Source organism: Phalangium opilio, unplaced genomic scaffold (genome assembly GCF_054372755.1).
Source record: "Phalangium opilio isolate 3A_F unplaced genomic scaffold, DU_Popi_V2 ptg000002l_1, whole genome shotgun sequence".
Classification (NCBI taxonomy): domain Eukaryota; kingdom Metazoa; phylum Arthropoda; class Arachnida; order Opiliones; family Phalangiidae; genus Phalangium; species Phalangium opilio.
In genome coordinates, this window is record NW_028324144.1 from 15,656,500 (window position 1) to 15,666,114 (window position 9,615).

The 9,615-nt window shown below is 44.5% G+C and overlaps 54 non-coding genes across 54 annotated transcripts; all 54 read left to right on the forward strand.

Annotated features, from left to right (window-relative positions):
* Positions 1-39: 39 nt before the first annotated feature.
* TRNAM-CAU (transfer RNA methionine (anticodon CAU)) lies at positions 40-112 on the forward strand. The gene has a single exon. It is a non-coding gene; the product is annotated as a tRNA-Met (tRNA).
* A 67-nt stretch (positions 113-179) lies between these two features.
* Positions 180-252, forward strand: TRNAM-CAU (transfer RNA methionine (anticodon CAU)). Its single transcript has one exon. It is a non-coding gene; the product is annotated as a tRNA-Met (tRNA).
* Positions 253-319: 67 nt separating this feature from the next.
* TRNAM-CAU (transfer RNA methionine (anticodon CAU)) lies at positions 320-392 on the forward strand. The gene has a single exon. It is a non-coding gene; the product is annotated as a tRNA-Met (tRNA).
* A 207-nt stretch (positions 393-599) lies between these two features.
* Positions 600-672, forward strand: TRNAM-CAU (transfer RNA methionine (anticodon CAU)). The gene has a single exon. It is a non-coding gene; the product is annotated as a tRNA-Met (tRNA).
* Positions 673-739: 67 nt separating this feature from the next.
* Positions 740-812, forward strand: TRNAM-CAU (transfer RNA methionine (anticodon CAU)). Its single transcript has one exon. It is a non-coding gene; the product is annotated as a tRNA-Met (tRNA).
* Positions 813-879: 67 nt separating this feature from the next.
* TRNAM-CAU (transfer RNA methionine (anticodon CAU)) lies at positions 880-953 on the forward strand. Its single transcript has one exon. It is a non-coding gene; the product is annotated as a tRNA-Met (tRNA).
* A 66-nt stretch (positions 954-1,019) lies between these two features.
* TRNAM-CAU (transfer RNA methionine (anticodon CAU)) lies at positions 1,020-1,092 on the forward strand. The gene has a single exon. It is a non-coding gene; the product is annotated as a tRNA-Met (tRNA).
* Positions 1,093-1,159: 67 nt separating this feature from the next.
* TRNAM-CAU (transfer RNA methionine (anticodon CAU)) lies at positions 1,160-1,232 on the forward strand. Its single transcript has one exon. It is a non-coding gene; the product is annotated as a tRNA-Met (tRNA).
* A 195-nt stretch (positions 1,233-1,427) lies between these two features.
* Positions 1,428-1,500, forward strand: TRNAM-CAU (transfer RNA methionine (anticodon CAU)). The gene has a single exon. It is a non-coding gene; the product is annotated as a tRNA-Met (tRNA).
* Positions 1,501-1,567: 67 nt separating this feature from the next.
* Positions 1,568-1,640, forward strand: TRNAM-CAU (transfer RNA methionine (anticodon CAU)). Its single transcript has one exon. It is a non-coding gene; the product is annotated as a tRNA-Met (tRNA).
* Positions 1,641-1,707: 67 nt separating this feature from the next.
* On the forward strand, positions 1,708-1,780 carry TRNAM-CAU (transfer RNA methionine (anticodon CAU)). Its single transcript has one exon. It is a non-coding gene; the product is annotated as a tRNA-Met (tRNA).
* A 67-nt stretch (positions 1,781-1,847) lies between these two features.
* On the forward strand, positions 1,848-1,920 carry TRNAM-CAU (transfer RNA methionine (anticodon CAU)). The gene has a single exon. It is a non-coding gene; the product is annotated as a tRNA-Met (tRNA).
* A 195-nt stretch (positions 1,921-2,115) lies between these two features.
* On the forward strand, positions 2,116-2,188 carry TRNAM-CAU (transfer RNA methionine (anticodon CAU)). The gene has a single exon. It is a non-coding gene; the product is annotated as a tRNA-Met (tRNA).
* Positions 2,189-2,255: 67 nt separating this feature from the next.
* TRNAM-CAU (transfer RNA methionine (anticodon CAU)) lies at positions 2,256-2,328 on the forward strand. The gene has a single exon. It is a non-coding gene; the product is annotated as a tRNA-Met (tRNA).
* Positions 2,329-2,535: 207 nt separating this feature from the next.
* On the forward strand, positions 2,536-2,608 carry TRNAM-CAU (transfer RNA methionine (anticodon CAU)). The gene has a single exon. It is a non-coding gene; the product is annotated as a tRNA-Met (tRNA).
* Positions 2,609-2,675: 67 nt separating this feature from the next.
* On the forward strand, positions 2,676-2,748 carry TRNAM-CAU (transfer RNA methionine (anticodon CAU)). The gene has a single exon. It is a non-coding gene; the product is annotated as a tRNA-Met (tRNA).
* Positions 2,749-2,815: 67 nt separating this feature from the next.
* Positions 2,816-2,888, forward strand: TRNAM-CAU (transfer RNA methionine (anticodon CAU)). Its single transcript has one exon. It is a non-coding gene; the product is annotated as a tRNA-Met (tRNA).
* Positions 2,889-2,955: 67 nt separating this feature from the next.
* TRNAM-CAU (transfer RNA methionine (anticodon CAU)) lies at positions 2,956-3,028 on the forward strand. Its single transcript has one exon. It is a non-coding gene; the product is annotated as a tRNA-Met (tRNA).
* Positions 3,029-3,095: 67 nt separating this feature from the next.
* On the forward strand, positions 3,096-3,169 carry TRNAM-CAU (transfer RNA methionine (anticodon CAU)). The gene has a single exon. It is a non-coding gene; the product is annotated as a tRNA-Met (tRNA).
* Positions 3,170-3,235: 66 nt separating this feature from the next.
* On the forward strand, positions 3,236-3,308 carry TRNAM-CAU (transfer RNA methionine (anticodon CAU)). The gene has a single exon. It is a non-coding gene; the product is annotated as a tRNA-Met (tRNA).
* Positions 3,309-3,375: 67 nt separating this feature from the next.
* Positions 3,376-3,448, forward strand: TRNAM-CAU (transfer RNA methionine (anticodon CAU)). The gene has a single exon. It is a non-coding gene; the product is annotated as a tRNA-Met (tRNA).
* Positions 3,449-3,515: 67 nt separating this feature from the next.
* On the forward strand, positions 3,516-3,588 carry TRNAM-CAU (transfer RNA methionine (anticodon CAU)). The gene has a single exon. It is a non-coding gene; the product is annotated as a tRNA-Met (tRNA).
* A 67-nt stretch (positions 3,589-3,655) lies between these two features.
* Positions 3,656-3,729, forward strand: TRNAM-CAU (transfer RNA methionine (anticodon CAU)). The gene has a single exon. It is a non-coding gene; the product is annotated as a tRNA-Met (tRNA).
* Positions 3,730-3,795: 66 nt separating this feature from the next.
* On the forward strand, positions 3,796-3,868 carry TRNAM-CAU (transfer RNA methionine (anticodon CAU)). Its single transcript has one exon. It is a non-coding gene; the product is annotated as a tRNA-Met (tRNA).
* A 67-nt stretch (positions 3,869-3,935) lies between these two features.
* TRNAM-CAU (transfer RNA methionine (anticodon CAU)) lies at positions 3,936-4,008 on the forward strand. Its single transcript has one exon. It is a non-coding gene; the product is annotated as a tRNA-Met (tRNA).
* A 195-nt stretch (positions 4,009-4,203) lies between these two features.
* Positions 4,204-4,276, forward strand: TRNAM-CAU (transfer RNA methionine (anticodon CAU)). Its single transcript has one exon. It is a non-coding gene; the product is annotated as a tRNA-Met (tRNA).
* Positions 4,277-4,343: 67 nt separating this feature from the next.
* On the forward strand, positions 4,344-4,416 carry TRNAM-CAU (transfer RNA methionine (anticodon CAU)). The gene has a single exon. It is a non-coding gene; the product is annotated as a tRNA-Met (tRNA).
* Positions 4,417-4,483: 67 nt separating this feature from the next.
* Positions 4,484-4,556, forward strand: TRNAM-CAU (transfer RNA methionine (anticodon CAU)). The gene has a single exon. It is a non-coding gene; the product is annotated as a tRNA-Met (tRNA).
* A 67-nt stretch (positions 4,557-4,623) lies between these two features.
* Positions 4,624-4,696, forward strand: TRNAM-CAU (transfer RNA methionine (anticodon CAU)). The gene has a single exon. It is a non-coding gene; the product is annotated as a tRNA-Met (tRNA).
* A 195-nt stretch (positions 4,697-4,891) lies between these two features.
* TRNAM-CAU (transfer RNA methionine (anticodon CAU)) lies at positions 4,892-4,964 on the forward strand. Its single transcript has one exon. It is a non-coding gene; the product is annotated as a tRNA-Met (tRNA).
* Positions 4,965-5,031: 67 nt separating this feature from the next.
* On the forward strand, positions 5,032-5,104 carry TRNAM-CAU (transfer RNA methionine (anticodon CAU)). The gene has a single exon. It is a non-coding gene; the product is annotated as a tRNA-Met (tRNA).
* Positions 5,105-5,311: 207 nt separating this feature from the next.
* Positions 5,312-5,384, forward strand: TRNAM-CAU (transfer RNA methionine (anticodon CAU)). The gene has a single exon. It is a non-coding gene; the product is annotated as a tRNA-Met (tRNA).
* A 67-nt stretch (positions 5,385-5,451) lies between these two features.
* Positions 5,452-5,524, forward strand: TRNAM-CAU (transfer RNA methionine (anticodon CAU)). The gene has a single exon. It is a non-coding gene; the product is annotated as a tRNA-Met (tRNA).
* Positions 5,525-5,591: 67 nt separating this feature from the next.
* Positions 5,592-5,664, forward strand: TRNAM-CAU (transfer RNA methionine (anticodon CAU)). Its single transcript has one exon. It is a non-coding gene; the product is annotated as a tRNA-Met (tRNA).
* Positions 5,665-5,731: 67 nt separating this feature from the next.
* Positions 5,732-5,804, forward strand: TRNAM-CAU (transfer RNA methionine (anticodon CAU)). Its single transcript has one exon. It is a non-coding gene; the product is annotated as a tRNA-Met (tRNA).
* Positions 5,805-5,871: 67 nt separating this feature from the next.
* On the forward strand, positions 5,872-5,945 carry TRNAM-CAU (transfer RNA methionine (anticodon CAU)). The gene has a single exon. It is a non-coding gene; the product is annotated as a tRNA-Met (tRNA).
* A 66-nt stretch (positions 5,946-6,011) lies between these two features.
* On the forward strand, positions 6,012-6,084 carry TRNAM-CAU (transfer RNA methionine (anticodon CAU)). Its single transcript has one exon. It is a non-coding gene; the product is annotated as a tRNA-Met (tRNA).
* Positions 6,085-6,151: 67 nt separating this feature from the next.
* Positions 6,152-6,224, forward strand: TRNAM-CAU (transfer RNA methionine (anticodon CAU)). Its single transcript has one exon. It is a non-coding gene; the product is annotated as a tRNA-Met (tRNA).
* A 67-nt stretch (positions 6,225-6,291) lies between these two features.
* Positions 6,292-6,364, forward strand: TRNAM-CAU (transfer RNA methionine (anticodon CAU)). The gene has a single exon. It is a non-coding gene; the product is annotated as a tRNA-Met (tRNA).
* A 67-nt stretch (positions 6,365-6,431) lies between these two features.
* TRNAM-CAU (transfer RNA methionine (anticodon CAU)) lies at positions 6,432-6,504 on the forward strand. The gene has a single exon. It is a non-coding gene; the product is annotated as a tRNA-Met (tRNA).
* A 207-nt stretch (positions 6,505-6,711) lies between these two features.
* On the forward strand, positions 6,712-6,784 carry TRNAM-CAU (transfer RNA methionine (anticodon CAU)). Its single transcript has one exon. It is a non-coding gene; the product is annotated as a tRNA-Met (tRNA).
* A 207-nt stretch (positions 6,785-6,991) lies between these two features.
* Positions 6,992-7,064, forward strand: TRNAM-CAU (transfer RNA methionine (anticodon CAU)). The gene has a single exon. It is a non-coding gene; the product is annotated as a tRNA-Met (tRNA).
* A 67-nt stretch (positions 7,065-7,131) lies between these two features.
* On the forward strand, positions 7,132-7,204 carry TRNAM-CAU (transfer RNA methionine (anticodon CAU)). Its single transcript has one exon. It is a non-coding gene; the product is annotated as a tRNA-Met (tRNA).
* A 207-nt stretch (positions 7,205-7,411) lies between these two features.
* On the forward strand, positions 7,412-7,484 carry TRNAM-CAU (transfer RNA methionine (anticodon CAU)). The gene has a single exon. It is a non-coding gene; the product is annotated as a tRNA-Met (tRNA).
* A 67-nt stretch (positions 7,485-7,551) lies between these two features.
* TRNAM-CAU (transfer RNA methionine (anticodon CAU)) lies at positions 7,552-7,624 on the forward strand. Its single transcript has one exon. It is a non-coding gene; the product is annotated as a tRNA-Met (tRNA).
* A 67-nt stretch (positions 7,625-7,691) lies between these two features.
* Positions 7,692-7,764, forward strand: TRNAM-CAU (transfer RNA methionine (anticodon CAU)). Its single transcript has one exon. It is a non-coding gene; the product is annotated as a tRNA-Met (tRNA).
* Positions 7,765-7,831: 67 nt separating this feature from the next.
* Positions 7,832-7,905, forward strand: TRNAM-CAU (transfer RNA methionine (anticodon CAU)). The gene has a single exon. It is a non-coding gene; the product is annotated as a tRNA-Met (tRNA).
* Positions 7,906-8,251: 346 nt separating this feature from the next.
* Positions 8,252-8,324, forward strand: TRNAM-CAU (transfer RNA methionine (anticodon CAU)). Its single transcript has one exon. It is a non-coding gene; the product is annotated as a tRNA-Met (tRNA).
* A 67-nt stretch (positions 8,325-8,391) lies between these two features.
* Positions 8,392-8,464, forward strand: TRNAM-CAU (transfer RNA methionine (anticodon CAU)). Its single transcript has one exon. It is a non-coding gene; the product is annotated as a tRNA-Met (tRNA).
* Positions 8,465-8,671: 207 nt separating this feature from the next.
* TRNAM-CAU (transfer RNA methionine (anticodon CAU)) lies at positions 8,672-8,744 on the forward strand. Its single transcript has one exon. It is a non-coding gene; the product is annotated as a tRNA-Met (tRNA).
* A 67-nt stretch (positions 8,745-8,811) lies between these two features.
* TRNAM-CAU (transfer RNA methionine (anticodon CAU)) lies at positions 8,812-8,884 on the forward strand. Its single transcript has one exon. It is a non-coding gene; the product is annotated as a tRNA-Met (tRNA).
* A 67-nt stretch (positions 8,885-8,951) lies between these two features.
* TRNAM-CAU (transfer RNA methionine (anticodon CAU)) lies at positions 8,952-9,025 on the forward strand. The gene has a single exon. It is a non-coding gene; the product is annotated as a tRNA-Met (tRNA).
* A 346-nt stretch (positions 9,026-9,371) lies between these two features.
* Positions 9,372-9,444, forward strand: TRNAM-CAU (transfer RNA methionine (anticodon CAU)). Its single transcript has one exon. It is a non-coding gene; the product is annotated as a tRNA-Met (tRNA).
* A 67-nt stretch (positions 9,445-9,511) lies between these two features.
* TRNAM-CAU (transfer RNA methionine (anticodon CAU)) lies at positions 9,512-9,584 on the forward strand. Its single transcript has one exon. It is a non-coding gene; the product is annotated as a tRNA-Met (tRNA).
* The last annotated feature ends 31 nt before the right edge of the window (positions 9,585-9,615 follow it).

Genomic DNA, 9,615 nt, shown 5'->3' on the forward strand with positions numbered 1-9,615 from the left:
TATACTTGATTCATAAAGAGGTGACATGTTCTGACAACAGCCTCGATAGCGCAGGAGGTAGCGCGTCAGTCTCATAATCTGAAGGTCGTGAGTTCGATCCTCACTCGGGGCGTGATTTTGGCGCTGATTTTCGTTAATAGAATACTTGATTCATAAAGAGGTGACATGTTCTGACAACAGCCTCGATAGCGCAGTAGGTAGCGCGTCAGTCTCATAATCTGAAGGTCGTGAGTTCGATCCTCACTCGGGGCGTGATTTTGGCGCTGATTTTCGTTAATAGAATACTTGGTTGATAAAGAGGTGACATGTTCTAATAACAGCCTCGATAGCGCAGTAGGTAGCGCGTCAGTCTCATAATCTGAAGGTCGTGAGTTCGATCCTCACTCGGGGCAAGATTTTGTCGCTGATTTTCGTTAATAGAATACTTGATTGATAGAGAGTTGACATGTTCTAATAACAGCCTCGGTAGCGCAGTAGGTAGCGCGTCAGTCTCATAATCTAAAGGTCTTGGGTTCGATCCTCACTCGGGGCATGATTTTGGCGCTGATTTTCGTTAATGGAATACTTGATTGATAAATAGGTTAATTGGTCTAATAACAGCCTCGATAGCGCAGTCGGTAGCGCGTCAGTCTCATAATCTGAAGGTCGTGAGTTCGATCCTCACTCGGGGCGTGATTTTGGCGCTGATTTTCGTTAATAGAATACTTGGTTGATAAAGAGGTGACATCTTCTAATAACAGCCTCGAAAGCGCAGTCGGTAGCGCGTCAGTCTCATGATCTGAAGGTCGTGAGTTCGATCCTCACTCGGGGCAAGATTTTGGCGCTGATTTTCGTTAATAGAATACTTGATTCATAAAAAGGTGACATGTTCTGACAACAGCCTCGATAGCGCAGTAGGTAGCGCGTCAGTCTCATAATCTGAAGGTCGTGAGTTCGATCCTCACTCGGGATCACTTTTTGGAGCTGATTTTCGTAACTGGAATACTTAATTGATAATTAGGTTAATTGATCTAATAACAGCCTCGATAGCGCAGTCGGTAGCGCGTCAGTCTCATAATCTGAAGGTCGTGAGGTCGATCCTCACTCGGGGCATGATTTTGGCGCTGATTTTCGTTAATGGAATACTTGATTGATAAATAGGTTAATTGGTCTAATAACAGCCTCGGTAGCGCAGTAGGTAGCGCGTCAGTCTCATAATCTAAAGGTCTTGAGTTCGATCCTCACTCGGGGCATGATTTGGGCGCTGATTTTCGTTAATGTAATACTTAATTGATAAATAGGTTAATTGGTCTAATAACAGCCTCGATAGCGCGTCAGTCTCATAATCTGAAGGTCGTGAGTTCGATCCTCACTCGGGGCATGATTTTGACGCTGATTTTCGTTAATAGTATACTTGATTCATAAAGAGGTGACATGTTCTGACAACAGCCTCGATAGCGCAGTAGGTAGCGCGTCAGTCTCATAATCTGAAGGTCGTGAGTTCGATCCTCACTCGGGCCGTGATTTAGGCGCTGATTTTCGTTAATAGAATACTTGATTCATAAAGAGGTGACATGTTCTGATAACAGCCTCGATAGCGCAGTAGGTAGCGCGTCAGTCTCATAATCTGAAGGTCGTGAGTTCGATCCTCACTCGGGGCGTGATTTTGGCGCTGATTTTCGTTAATAGAATACTTGGTTGATAAAGAGGTGACATCTTCTAATAACAGCCTCGAAAGCGCAGTCGGTAGCGCGTCAGTCTCATGATCTGAAGGTCGTGAGTTCGATCCTCACTCGGGGCAAGATTTTGGCGCTGATTTTCGTTAATAGAATACTTGATTGATAGAGAGTTGACATGTTCTAATAACAGCCTCGGTAGCGCAGTAGGTAGCGCGTCAGTCTCATAATCTAAAGGTCTTGAGTTCGATCCTCACTCGGGGCATGATTTGGGCGCTGATTTTCGTTAATGTAATACTTAATTGATAAATAGGTTAATTGGTCTAATAACAGCCTCGATAGCGCGTCAGTCTCATAATCTGAAGGTCGTGAGTTCGATCCTCACTCGGGGCATGATTTTGGCGCTGATTTTCGTTAATAGTATACTTGATTCATAAAGAGGTGACATGTTCTGACAACAGCCTCGATAGCGCAGTAGGTAGCGCGTCAGTCTCATAATCTGAAGGTCGTGAGTTCGATCCTCACTCGGGCCGTGATTTAGGCGCTGATTTTCGTTAATAGAATACTTGATTCATAAAGAGGTGACATGTTCTGACAACAGCCTCGATGGCGCAGTAGGTAGCGCGTCAGTCTCATAATCTGAAGGTCGTGAGTTCGATCCTCACTCGGGGCGTGATTTTGGCGCTGATTTTCGTTAATAGAATACTTGGTTGATAAAGAGGTGACATGTTCTAATAACAGCCTCGATAGCGCAGTAGGTAGCGCGTCAGTCTCATAATCTGAAGGTCGTGAGTTCGATCCGAACTCGGGGCAAGATTTTGTCGCTGATTTTCGTTAATAGAATACTTGATTGATAGAGAGTTGACATGTTCTAATAACAGCCTCGGTAGCGCAGTAGGTAGCGCGTCAGTCTCATAATCTAAAGGTCTTGAGTTCGATCCTCACTCGGGGCATGATTTTGGCGCTGATTTTCGTTAATGGAATACTTGATTGATAAATAGGTTAATTGGTCTAATAACAGCCTCGATAGCGCAGTCGGTAGCGCGTCAGTCTCATAATCTGAAGGTCGTGAGTTCGATCCTCACTCGGGGCGTGATTTTGGCGCTGATTTTCGTTAATAGAATACTTGATTCATAAAGAGGTGACATCTGCTAATAACAGCCTCGATAGCGCAGTAGGTAGCGCGTCAGTCTCATAATCTGAAGGTCGTGAGTTCGATCCTCACTCGGGGCGTGATTTTGGCGCTGATTTTCGTTAATAGAATACTTGGTTGATAAAGAGGTGACATCTGCTAATAACAGCCTCGATAGCGCAGTAGGTAGCGCGTCAGTCTCATAATCTGAAGGTCGTGAGTTCGATCCTCACTCGGGGCAAGATTTTGGCGCTGATTTTCGTTAATAGAATACTTGATTGATAAAGAGTTGACATATTCTAATAACAGCCTCGGTAGCGCAGTAGGTAGCGCGTCAGTCTCATAATCTGAAGGTCGTGAGTTCGATCCTCACTCGGGATCACTTTTTGGAGCTGATTTTCGTAACTGGAATACTTAATTGATAATTAGGTTAATTGGTCTAATAACAGCCTCGATAGCGCAGTCGGTAGCGCGTTAGTCTCATAATCTGAAGGTCGTGAGTTCGATCCTCACTCGGGGCGTGATTTTGGCGCTGATTTTCGTTAATAGAATACTTGATTCATAAAGAGGTGACATGTTCTGACAACAGCCTCAATAGCGCAGTAGGTAGCGCGTCAGTCTCATAATCTGAAGGTCGTGAGTTCGATCCTCACTCGGGGCGTGATTTTGGCGCTGATTTTCGTTAATAGAATACTTGGTTGATAAAGAGGTGACATCTTCTAATAACAGCCTCGAAAGCGCAGTCGGTAGCGCGTCAGTCTCATGATCTGAAGGTCGTGAGTTCGATCCTCACTCGGGGCAAGATTTTGGCGCTGATTTTCGTTAATAGAATACTTGATTCATAAAAAGGTGACATGTTCTGACAACAGCCTCGATAGCGCAGTAGGTAGCGCGTCAGTCTCATAATCTGAAGGTCGTGAGTTCGATCCTCACTCGGGATCACTTTTTGGAGCTGATTTTCGTAACTGGAATACTTAATTGATAATTAGGTTAATTGATCTAATAACAGCCTCGATAGCGCAGTCGGTAGCGCGTCAGTCTCATAATCTGAAGGTCGTGAGGTCGATCCTCACTCGGGGCATGATTTTGGCGCTGATTTTCGTTAATGGAATACTTGATTGATAAATAGGTTAATTGGTCTAATAACAGCCTCGGTAGCGCAGTAGGTAGCGCGTCAGTCTCATAATCTAAAGGTCTTGAGTTCGATCCTCACTCGGGGCATGATTTGGGCGCTGATTTTCGTTAATGTAATACTTAATTGATAAATAGGTTAATTGGTCTAATAACAGCCTCGATAGCGCGTCAGTCTCATAATCTGAAGGTCGTGAGTTCGATCCTCACTCGGGGCATGATTTTGACGCTGATTTTCGTTAATAGTATACTTGATTCATAAAGAGGTGACATGTTCTGACAACAGCCTCGATAGCGCAGTAGGTAGCGCGTCAGTCTCATAATCTGAAGGTCGTGAGTTCGATCCTCACTCGGGCCGTGATTTAGGCGCTGATTTTCGTTAATAGAATACTTGATTCATAAAGAGGTGACATGTTCTGATAACAGCCTCGATAGCGCAGTAGGTAGCGCGTCAGTCTCATAATCTGAAGGTCGTGAGTTCGATCCTCACTCGGGGCGTGATTTTGGCGCTGATTTTCGTTAATAGAATACTTGGTTGATAAAGAGGTGACATCTTCTAATAACAGCCTCGAAAGCGCAGTCGGTAGCGCGTCAGTCTCATGATCTGAAGGTCGTGAGTTCGATCCTCACTCGGGGCAAGATTTTGGCGCTGATTTTCGTTAATAGAATACTTGATTGATAGAGAGTTGACATGTTCTAATAACAGCCTCGGTAGCGCAGTAGGTAGCGCGTCAGTCTCATAATCTAAAGGTCTTGAGTTCGATCCTCACTCGGGGCATGATTTGGGCGCTGATTTTCGTTAATGTAATACTTAATTGATAAATAGGTTAATTGGTCTAATAACAGCCTCGATAGCGCGTCAGTCTCATAATCTGAAGGTCGTGAGTTCGATCCTCACTCGGGGCATGATTTTGGCGCTGATTTTCGTTAATAGTATACTTGATTCATAAAGAGGTGACATGTTCTGACAACAGCCTCGATAGCGCAGTAGGTAGCGCGTCAGTCTCATAATCTGAAGGTCGTGAGTTCGATCCTCACTCGGGCCGTGATTTAGGCGCTGATTTTCGTTAATAGAATACTTGATTCATAAAGAGGTGACATGTTCTGACAACAGCCTCGATGGCGCAGTAGGTAGCGCGTCAGTCTCATAATCTGAAGGTCGTGAGTTCGATCCTCACTCGGGGCGTGATTTTGGCGCTGATTTTCGTTAATAGAATACTTGGTTGATAAAGAGGTGACATGTTCTAATAACAGCCTCGATAGCGCAGTAGGTAGCGCGTCAGTCTCATAATCTGAAGGTCGTGAGTTCGATCCGAACTCGGGGCAAGATTTTGTCGCTGATTTTCGTTAATAGAATACTTGATTGATAGAGAGTTGACATGTTCTAATAACAGCCTCGGTAGCGCAGTAGGTAGCGCGTCAGTCTCATAATCTAAAGGTCTTGAGTTCGATCCTCACTCGGGGCATGATTTTGGCGCTGATTTTCGTTAATGGAATACTTGATTGATAAATAGGTTAATTGGTCTAATAACAGCCTCGATAGCGCAGTCGGTAGCGCGTCAGTCTCATAATCTGAAGGTCGTGAGTTCGATCCTCACTCGGGGCGTGATTTTGGCGCTGATTTTCGTTAATAGAATACTTGATTCATAAAGAGGTGACATCTGCTAATAACAGCCTCGATAGCGCAGTAGGTAGCGCGTCAGTCTCATAATCTGAAGGTCGTGAGTTCGATCCTCACTCGGGGCGTGATTTTGGCGCTGATTTTCGTTAATAGAATACTTGGTTGATAAAGAGGTGACATCTGCTAATAACAGCCTCGATAGCGCAGTAGGTAGCGCGTCAGTCTCATAATCTGAAGGTCGTGAGTTCGATCCTCACTCGGGGCAAGATTTTGGCGCTGATTTTCGTTAATAGAATACTTGATTGATAAAGAGTTGACATATTCTAATAACAGCCTCGGTAGCGCAGTAGGTAGCGCGTCAGTCTCATAATCTGAAGGTCGTGAGTTCGATCCTCACTCGGGATCACTTTTTGGAGCTGATTTTCGTAACTGGAATACTTAATTGATAATTAGGTTAATTGGTCTAATAACAGCCTCGATAGCGCAGTCGGTAGCGCGTTAGTCTCATAATCTGAAGGTCGTGAGTTCGATCCTCACTCGGGGCGTGATTTTGGCGCTGATTTTCGTTAATAGAATACTTGATTCATAAAGAGGTGACATGTTCTGACAACAGCCTCAATAGCGCAGTAGGTAGCGCGTCAGTCTCATAATCTGAAGGTCGTGAGTTCGATCCTCACTCGGGGCGTGATTTTGGCGCTGATTTTCGTTAATAGAATACTTGGTTGATAAAGAGGTGACATCTTCTAATAACAGCCTCGATAGCGCAGTCGGTAGCGCGTCAGTCTCATAATTTGAAGGTCGTGAGTTCGATCCTCACTCGGGTCGTGATTTTGGCGCTGATTTTCGTTAATAGAATACTTGGTTGATATAGAGGTGACATGTTCTAATAACAGCCTCGATAGCGCAGTAGGTAGCGCGTCAGTCTCATAATCTGAAGGTCGTGAGTTCGATCCTCACTCGGGGCAAGATTTTGGCGCTGATTTTCGTTAATAGAATACTTGATTGATAGAGAGTTGACATGTTCTAATAACAGCCTCGGTAGCGCAGTAGGTAGCTCGTCAGTCTCATAATCTAATGGTCTTGAGTTCGATCCTCACTCGGGGCATGATTTTGGCGCTGATTTTCGTTAATAGAATACTTGATTCATAAAGAGGTGACATGTTCTGACAACAGCCTCGATAGCGCAGTAGGTAGCGCGTCAGTCTCATTATCTGAAGGTCGTGAGTTCGATCCTCACTCGGGGCAAGATTTTGGCGCTGATTTTCGTTAATAGAATACTTGATTGATAGAGAGTTGACATGTTCTAATAACAGCCTCGGTAGCGCAGTAGGTAGCTCGTCAGTCTCATAATCTAATGGTCTTGAGTTCGATCCTCACTCGGGGCATGATTTTGGCGCTGATTTTCGTTAATAGAATACTTGATTCATAAAGAGGTGACATGTTCTGACAACAGCCTCGATAGCGCAGTAGGTAGCGCGTCAGTCTCATAATCTGAAGGTCGTGAGTTCGATCCTCACTCGGGGCGTGATTTTGGCGCTGATTTTCGTTAATAGAATACTCGGTTAATAAAGAGGTGACATCTTCTAATAACAGCCTCGATAGCGCAGTAGGTAGCGCGTCAGTCTCATAATCTGAAAGTCGTGAGTTCGATCCTCACTCGGGGCAAGATTTTGGCGCTGATTTTCGTTAATAGAATACTTGATTGATAGAGAGTTGACATGTTCTAATAACAGCCTCGGTAGCGCAGTAGGTAGCTCGTCAGTCTCATAATCTAATGGTATTGAGTTCGATCCTCACTCGGGGCATGATTTTGGCGCTGATTTTCGTTAATAGAATACTTGATTCATAAAGAGGTGACATGTTCTGACAACAGCCTCGATAGCGCAGTCGGTAGCGCGTCAGTCTCATAATCTGAAGGTCGTGAGGTCGATCGTCACTCGGGGCAATATTTTGGCGCTGATTTTCGTTAGTAGAATACTTGATTGATAAATAGGTTAACTGATTTAATAACAGCCTCGATAGCGCAGTAGGTAGCGCGTCAGTCTCATAATCCGAAGGTCGTGAGTTCTATCCTCACTCGGGGCATGATTTTGGCGCTGATTTTCGTTAATAGAATACTTGGTTGATAAAGAGGTGACATGTTCTAATAACAGCCTCGATAGCGCAGTAGGTAGCGCGTCAGTCTCATAATCTGAAGGTCGTGAGTTCGATCCTCACTCGGGGCATGATTTTGTCGCTGATTTTCGTTAATAGAATACTTGATTGATAGAGAGTTGACATGTTCTAATAACAGCCTCGGTAGCGCAGTAGGTAGCGCGTCAGTCTCATAATCTGAAGGTCGTGAGTTCGATCCTCACTCGGGATCACTTTTTGGAGCTGATTTTCGTAACTGGAATACTTAATTGATAATTAGGTTAATTGATCTAACAACAGCCTCGATAGCGCAGTAGGTAGCTCGTCAGTCTCATAATCTAATGGTCTTGAGTTCGATCCTCACTCGGGGCATGATTTTGGCGCTGATTTTCTTTAATGGAATACTTGATTGATAAATAGGTTAATTGGTCTAATAACAGCCTCGATAGCGCAGTAGGTAGCGCGTCAGTCTCATAATCCGAAGGTCGTGAGTTCTATCCTCACTCGGGTCGTGATTTTGGCGCTGATTTTCGATAATAGAATACTTGGTTGATAAAGAGGTGACATCTTCTAATAACAGCCTCGATAGCGCAGTAGGTAGCGCGTCAGTCTCATAATCTGAAGGTCGTGAGTTCGATCCTCACTCGGGGCCACTTTTTGGCGCTGATTTTCCTTAATGGAATACTTGATTGATAAATAGGTTTATTGATCTAATAACAGCCTCGATAGCGCAGTCGGTAGCGCGTCAGTCTCATAATCTGAAGGTCGTGAGTTTGATCCTCACTCGGGGCATGATTTTGGCGCTGATTTTCGTTAATAGAATACTTGATTCATAAAGAGGTGACATGTTCTGACAACAACCTCGATAGCGCAGTAGGTAGCGCGTCAGTCTCATTATCTGAAGGTCGTGAGTTCGAACCTCACCCGGGGCGTGATTTTGGCGCTGATTTTCGTTAATAGAATACTTGATTCATAAAGAGGTGACATGTTCTGACAACAGCCTCGATAGCGCAGTAGGTAGCGCGTCAGTCTCATAATCTGAAGGTCGTGAGTTCGATCCTCACTCGGGGCGTGATTTTGGCGCTGATTTTCGTTAATAGAATACTCGGTTGATAAAGAGGTGACATCTTCTAATAACAGCCTCGATAGCGCAGTAGGTAGCGCGTCAGTCTCATAATCTGAAGGTCGTGAGTTCGATCCTCACTCGGGGCAAGATTTTGTCGCTGATTTTCGTTAATAGAATACTTGATTGATAGAGAGTTGACATGTTCTAATAACAGCCTCGGTAGCGCAGTAGGTAGCGCGTCAGTCTCATAATCTGAAGGTCGTGAGTTCGATCCTCACTCGGGATCACTTTTTGGAGCTGATTTTCGTAACTGGAATACTTAATTGATAATTAGGTTAATTGATCTAATAACAGCCTCGATAGCGCAGTAGGTAGCTCGTCAGTCTCATAATCTAATGGTCTTGAGTTCGATCCTCACTCGGGGCATGATTTTGGCGCTGATTTTCTTTAATGGAATACTTGATTGATAAATAGGTTAATTGGTCTAATAACAGCCTCGATAGCGCAGTAGGTAGCGCGTCAGTCTCATAATCCGAAGGTCGTGAGTTCTATCCTCACTCGGGTCGTGATTTTGGCGCTGATTTTCGATAATAGAATACTTGGTTGATAAAGAGGTGACATCTTCTAATAACAGCCTCGATAGCGCAGTAGGTAGCGCGTCAGTCTCATAATCTGAAGGTCGTGAGTTCGATCCTCACTCGGGGCGTGATTTTGGCGCTGATTTTCGTTAATAGAATACTCGGTTGATAAAGAGGTGACATCTTCTAATAACAGCCTCGATAGCGCAGTAGGTAGCGCGTCAGTCTCATAATCTGAAGGTCGTGAGTTCGATCCTCACTCGGGGCCACTTTTTGGCGCTGATTTTCCTTAATGGAAT